Raw genomic sequence first — 7,287 nt, 5'->3', positions numbered from 1 at the left:
CCTCCCCATCAGTCTTTCCCCAATGTCCTTCCTACTAGAATCTTCCCTGGTAGGTAATGAGTTGCTTCCATTTGGTGAGTTTCCCAGGTTTTGGTCAGTCTGGCTATGATATACCTAACTGTGATGTTTCTTATATTTACTCTGCTTCGATTCACTGAGCTTCTCAATTCTGTATTCCTCCCAGCACACGTAGGAAGGTTTATTTCTGCAGCTATTTCTTGACCTCCTATAGTGTGTAAGTTGGAACTCTTGGTATTGTCCTGCATTGGCTATGGTTGTTATGCTTTTTATCTCCTTTGTTTTTTAGTATATGTTCTCTATCCTCTAGCACCGTAGGCCTTGAACTCATGATCCTCCTGTTACTGCCTCTTAAATTCTAAGATCACAGGTATGTACTATCACACCTGGCTCCTGTGTGTGTGTGTGTGTGTGTGTGTGTGTGTGTGTGTGTGTGTGTGTACGCCAGTAGTGGGGCTTAAACTCAGGACCTGGGCACTGTCCCAGAGCTATTTTAACTCAAGGCTGGCATGCTACCACTTGAGCCCCAGCACCACTTCTGACTTCTTTGGTGGTTAATTGGAGATAAGAGTCTCACGGACTTTCCTGCCCAAGGTTGCCTTTAAACCACGATCCTCAGATCTCAGCCTCCTGAGTAGCTAGGATACCAGGGTGAGTGAATCCAAGTTTCTGGATATCTTTTTTGTCTTTTTAAATCCATACTTGATCACAGCTTCGAACATTTCCCGTTGACTAATTTCAGCATTGAATCATCTTGACATTGGTTTTGATTGGTTTTTCCTTTCCTGTTTTCCTCTTTGTCAGGTAATTTTGGATTGAATATTGAATGTTGTGGCCATGTTTTAAATTCTGGATATTCATATAATCTGGAGCACACTACTGGCTTTTGTTGTTGTTGTTGTTATGGTTTGTATTAGCAATAACTTAACTTAGCTGGAATCAAACACGAAGTCCCCTACTCTGATAGTACAAACAGAAAGCCTAGGTACCTAGCCCAAACACATACAATTAATTAGCTGATGCTGGACCCGAACTTGAGTCCAAGTAACACAGTTCCGTTCCTTCTGCTCAGCCTCTATGCCACAATGCCTTTTTCTTTTTTTTTAATGGATCTCAATTCTCTACCCAGCACTTTTTACTTTTATTTTTTTGGATAGTATCTTGTTTGTTTTTGTTTTTGTTTTTCCTTTCTCACAGCAGGCCTAGACCTTTCCCATTAAATCCTCGTGTATAGTTGGAATCCCAGGCATAAGTTACCTTGCCTGGCTTTATTTGTGGAGATGGGGGAACCTTATTAACTTTTTTCCCAGTCTAGCCTCCAATTGTTATCCTCTGGATCTTTGCCTTCTGAATGGTTGAGATTTCAGATGTGCCATTACATCTTGGCCCAATGACCCCTTTCTTCTTCTGTCATTCCCCCCCTTCCCATCCATCCCCAAAGCCCCAGGGATTCTGAATGTACAGCCTTCAGCTTTCTAGGTAGGTGCTCTACCACTTGAGCCACACCTCCAGCCCTTTATGCTGTGCCTATTTTTTTAAAAATAAGGTTTATTTTTCGCTCCAGCCTGTCTAGATTTCAATCTTCCTGTTTATGCTTCCTGCCACAGTTGAAGTGACAGGCATATACCACTGCACCCAGCTCTCTCTTTTGAGATGAGGGCTTGAGAACATTTTTTGCTCAGATTTTCCTGGTCTCTACTTCCCAAGTTGCTGGGACTATAGACATGCGCTACCATGTTCAACTACCACAATGTCTTCATGTTGTGGCCAGACGTGGCAGGGACCCATCGCCTTTGGTTCCTCTCAGTGCCTAGCGTGCGCGCACACACACACACACACACACACACACACACACACACACACACACACACACACGCCCAGTGGTCCCCAGTGTTGTCTGTGGGATCTGCAGCATCCCAAGTCCACTTCCGTCCACTCACCAGACACGTGCCCCCTCCAGCTACAAATGAGGAAATCTCCCTCACAGGGAATCAGGCGCAATCGACGGCGGAGGTTCCCCGGTCCCAGTTTTCACTTCATGTTTCGGATGCTGCAGGACCAGTGAGTGGAGAGACAGGCGAGGGAGCTGGCCTGGCTGCCGGCTACTGCCATGAATCACTTCCAGGCTATCCTGCCCCAAGTCCGGAATCTTCTGTCCGGCCAGCAGCACAGGCAGGTGCAGGCCCTGCTGGACAGCCTGCTGGGGGCGGAGCTCCTGTCCCGGGAGTACCACAGCGCCCTGCTCCGGGAGCGCGATGGGGAGGCGCTGGCCAGGAAGATCTCCCTGAGCCTGCTGGACAAGGGAGACCTGGACGGGGCCCTGTGGGGCCGCACCTGGAGCAGGCTGCAGGCTGTGGCATCCGACGGGGGCCCGGGCCACCAGCATCCTAAAGGTAAATTGCATCCTTCTGATCAAGGGTGATGGTTGGCACCAATGCATGCAGGATTTCCCCTCTAAGTCCATTCACAGCAATCAGGGCGTGGGGTGATCTGACAGGAGCACCGGACACCTGGAAAGCCTGGACTCGGGTGTGCATGTGTGGTGTGTGTGTGTGTGTGCATGTGTGTCTGTGCACGGGAGCCAGGCAGCATGCTTCTCATGCAGCAGAAAAGCCTGCTTGCCTTGTGCATGGATCTGCTACGATTCTCCCAGAGCCCCCCCCCCCATCCTGAACCAGCCCTGAGGGGGCCCAGGGGGCTGACCAGCACCTGCCCCTTATGCGTGAGAAGAGCTGACACAGAGAAATAGGATGGGGCAGGGGGCTGAGGAGCTTGGGAGCCGGGGCACAGATGTGTGTGTGGGTGTCTGCATGTGGGTGCACATGTGCACATGGTGTGTGACGGAGGGGGTGGGGACAGAAAGGGAGAGGGAGAGAAAGGCAGACAGACAGCGGAATACAGGAGGAGGAAAAGAACAAGGGGGAAAGTGGGTGGAAGGAAAGAGAGAGAGGAACAAGTCCAGAGAGAGAGAGAGAGGAAATGAATGCTTTTGGGGGGAGGATTTTACGTCAGGGCCTCCTGCTTGCAAGGTAGGCACTGTACCACTCAAGCAATGATCCCCACCCCACCACCGCCCATTTGATTTTATTAGTTTTCAAACAGGGTCTTGATTTGTGTCCAGGCTGGCGCGAACCCATTATAGGTGGGATGATAGGCACGCACCACCCCAGTCAGCTTTTTATTGATTAAGACCGGATTACCTTGGACCACAATCCTGTGAGTCTCAGCCTTCCTAGTAGCTAGACTGACAGGCGTGTGACATGGGTGCCTGTGCGTCTTTTTGTTGCTAGGGATGAACCTGGGCCCCAGCTCGCGGAGCCTGTGTTCTTGCCGCTGAGCTGCCCCCTCAACAGCATCCTTTCCCAGCGGGTTCTCCTCCTGCCCCAGCTCCCCAGCATTTTCTGCACTCTTTTGGGGTACAGACCCATGCTCACTGCCTTGCAATGAACTTTCTAAACAACACGTGGTTCTTGCCTTTATTCTTGCTTGTTTGTCCTCTGTTTGTGCAGTTCTGATCACCAGGGTTTGGTGATCCTCCTTTGCAGCCCTTTATTGGCCCTATAATGGTTTTGGAGTAGCCTTTGGGGACTTGAGATACAAGCAAGGGTCAACAGCTGAGTGCCCAGAGCAGCCCAAATGCAGTCAGAACAAGCTGACCGCTCTCCCTTCCATCCCAAGCCCTTGTCCCACACATAAACCAGAGCCAGGCCTGAGGGAAGTGGAGGTGGCTGAGGACAGCTAGCTGTGAGGCTCAACCGGATGTGGGAGTGTACAGTGCAGAAGCACCGCACAATACTGCGCTTTCCAGCTCTTCAGTCCCAACATGCGTTAATGTCAATGGGTGGCATTGTGGCTTTTCTTTTCTTTCTTTCCTTCCTTCCTTCCTTCCTTCCTTCCTTCCTTCCTTCCTTCCTTCCTTCTTTCCTTCCTTCTCTCTCTTTTATATTTTATTTTATTTTATTTTTTGCCAGTCGTGGGGCTTGAACTCTTGGCCTGGGCGCTGTCCCTCAGCTCTTCAGCTCAAGGCTAGCGCTCTACCACTTGAACCCCAGCGCCACTTCCAGCTTTTTCTGCTTATGTGGTGCTGAAGAATCAAACCCAGGGTCTCATGCATACAAGGCAAGCATTCTACCATTGATCCACCTTCCTAGCCCCTACTTTTATTTTTTTGTGCTAGTCATGGGCCTTGAATTCAGGGCCTGGTTGCTGTCCCTGAGCTTTCTCACTCAAGGTGAGCTCTCTACCACTTTGAGCCACAGCACCACTTCCAGTTTTCTGGTGGTTCACAGGAGATAAGAGTCTCATGGATTTTCCTGCCCAGGCTGGCTTTGAACTGTGATCCTCAGATCTCAGCCTCCTGAGTAGCTGGGATGACAGGTGAGCCACCAGCGCCCAGCTGCATTGGCTTCTTCTTCTAATGAGATTCTTGGCGTGGCTGCATCTTCTCCCTGGGGAGGGGCATCTCTGTGCTCTGTCATCTCCCGGCTCCTCACTGGGGGGTAAGCTCCAGCCAGTGCGGTCCTCGTGGGATGTATTGGTTACCCCGGGGGAGAAGCCAGGGGCTTCCTCTCTCCCTGACTGTCCCCCCAATATAGCTCCTTGTCATAACAGCTGCCCATACCTCAGCCTCCCTCCCCGCTCTTTCGGAGAGCACTGGTTCCTGTTATTTAGCTGTTTCCTCCCTGGGGATGTAATATTTTATTTTGGATCCCACATGACTTCAAAAAGTGGAACTGGGCTCAGGGTTTTTTGGTCCTCAAGGGGCTGGGGGACAGGACAGGACAGATGGCCTCCTCCTCCTCCTCTTCTTGCTCTTCCTCTTCCTCCTCTTCTTCCTGCAGTCCAGGCCAGCTCCTCTCAAAGGCCACCTGACTTGACCTGGAGAGGGAGCAGGGACTCGGTGTCAGTTCAGTTCCTGACCAAAGAGGCATCTGTCCACCTCTTAGGGTGGAGATGGAGCATCAAGGGAATGGGGACAGAGAATTGGGTAGTTTGGAAATGCTGTCTGCCTCAGGACCTTTGCATGTGCTCTTCCCTCTGCCTAGAGCATTCTTCCCTGGGTATCTTCCTAGGTAGCCTCCTAAAGTTCACTGATTCTCCTGTGAAAGAGGTATACCCTTGACTGTCCCATTTGGAGGTTTTTGTTTGTTTGTTTGTTTTTGTCAGTCATGGGGCTTGAACTCTAGGCCTGGGCGCTGTCCCTGAGCTCTTTAGTTCAAGGAGAGCACTCTACTGCTTGAGCCACAGCTCCATTTCTGGTTTTCTAGTGGTTTTATTGGAGATCAGAGTCTCACGGAGTTTCCTGCCCAGGCTGGCTTTGAACCGTGATCCTCAAATCTCAGCCTCCTGGGTAGCTAGGATTACAGGCGTGAGCCACCGGTTCTGACTCATTTGGAGTTTTAACTCTCTTGCCACACCCTCTCTGAGCCCTCCTTTGTCCTGGCTTCTTATTCACCATTTAGATGTTACCTTTGTACAGTATTTGCTTCTTCTACTGGAAAATCAGCTCCATGTGAACATGGAGCTGTGCTTGAATCAACATGCATCCCAATGCCTAGCACAGCGCCTGAGCACAGAGCAGGTGTGCAATTTGTGTTTGTTGAATGTGGAGTGGATATATGGGAGAGTGGGTGGATGAATGGAAAGATGGATGGTAAATAGACAGATGAGAAAGGGATGGGTAGATGGTTGAGTGAGCATATGGAAGGATGAGTGGATGATGAATGGATGGATGGATGGATGGATGATGGATGGTGGGTAGATGGATAAGTAGGTGTATAGAAATGAGTTGATGGGGTCTGGAAAGGTGGCTCAGTGGTAGAGCGCTTGCCTTGCATGCATGAAGACCTGGGTTCGATTCCTCAGCACCACATAAGCAGAAAAAGCTGGAAGTGGTGCTGTGGTTCAAGTGGTAGAGCGCTAGCCTTGAGCTGAAGAGCTGAGGGACAGCGCCCAGGCCCAGAGTTCAAGGCCCATGACCAACCAAAAAAGAAAAAAAGAAGAAGAAAGAAATGGAGGGATGGTGAAAGGATGGGGAATATATGGGTTGGTGGCTGGATGAAGAGATGGCAGATGGGTAGATGGGAAGATGATGGAAGAATGGATGACTAGGTGGATGGATGGATGGGTGGATGGATGACAGATGAAGGATAGATGGGCAGATGGATGGATGAGTTGGTAAGTCACGTACAACCATTTTCCCACTTCACAAGTAAGGAAACTGAGGCACAGAAGCGACGCAGACAGCCTGGGGAACGCCTCAGGGAGCCTCCCAGGGCGTCCCTGGACTGTGGCCTACTGCAGCATTTTCTGGGTCGGCTTCCTCTTCTGTGTAGCCACAGAAGATACGGGAAATCCATCTAGGGCAGGTTCATGATCCAAACCAGTTTGATGATTCAGAAAGCTTCTTAGTGCCTTTGCTGCAGCGGGTGTCTGAGAGGGAGGGAGCTACCCCCTACCCCCACCCCCCACCTCCCCCCTGGCCCTGGCCTGTGAGACTCAGTCCTGCCAAGCCCGGGGGCGGTGGGGGGGTGGGGGAGCAGCTGGGAGTCCAGGCACTGGTGAGGAAACTCGGTGTGCTCAGAGACAGACACAGCCCCCACCGCCACCAAAGCCAGGGAAGGGGGAGCTGGGAGAGAGGGGTGGGGTGAGCGGTGGCTAAAAACTGTGCTGGAAGCTGGACAGGGGCTTCTGCCACCCTGTTCTGACTACCGTGTGGCCAAGGTCACGTGGCCGAGCCTCTCTGAACCTCCGTTTCCTCCTGTCTAATTTGGGGTCATTAAAAATAAATAAATAAATCTCAAGTGGGAATGCAAGTGGCTTACCCTGAAACCCTAGCGACTCAGGAGGCTGAGATTTGAGGATCACGGTTCAAAGCCAGCCTGGGCAGAAAAGTCTGTGAGACGCTTATCTCCAATAAACTGCTCAGAAAAAGCCAGAAGTGGTGCTGTGGCTCAAGTGGTAGAGCACCAGCCTTGAGCATAAAGAGGCTCAGGGACAGTGCCCAGGCCCCAAGTTCAAGCCCCAGGGCTGGCACACATTGGCAAAAATCTCTTGGGGAATAATCTCCAGACTTCAGTAAGAAGGGAGCTGGGCAGGTCTCCAGGCTGGGCCTCGCATTGAGAGTTCACAGCTCACAGGAGAGCAGCCGGCAGCCATCGATGGAAAATAACCAGGCCGCTGGGTGCTGAGAAATCAAGCATGTCTGCCGCCTCCATAATGTGTAGACCCTGCTGGGTGCAGAAGGCAGGGCTGTGTGCCCAGGAGCTG

This window comes from Dipodomys merriami, unplaced genomic scaffold (genome assembly GCF_024711535.1).
Source record: "Dipodomys merriami isolate MVZ:Mamm:240054 unplaced genomic scaffold, mDipMer1.0.p SCAF_60, whole genome shotgun sequence".
Lineage (NCBI taxonomy): Eukaryota > Metazoa > Chordata > Mammalia > Rodentia > Heteromyidae > Dipodomys > Dipodomys merriami.
Note: the sequence above shows the minus strand (reverse complement) of the source record.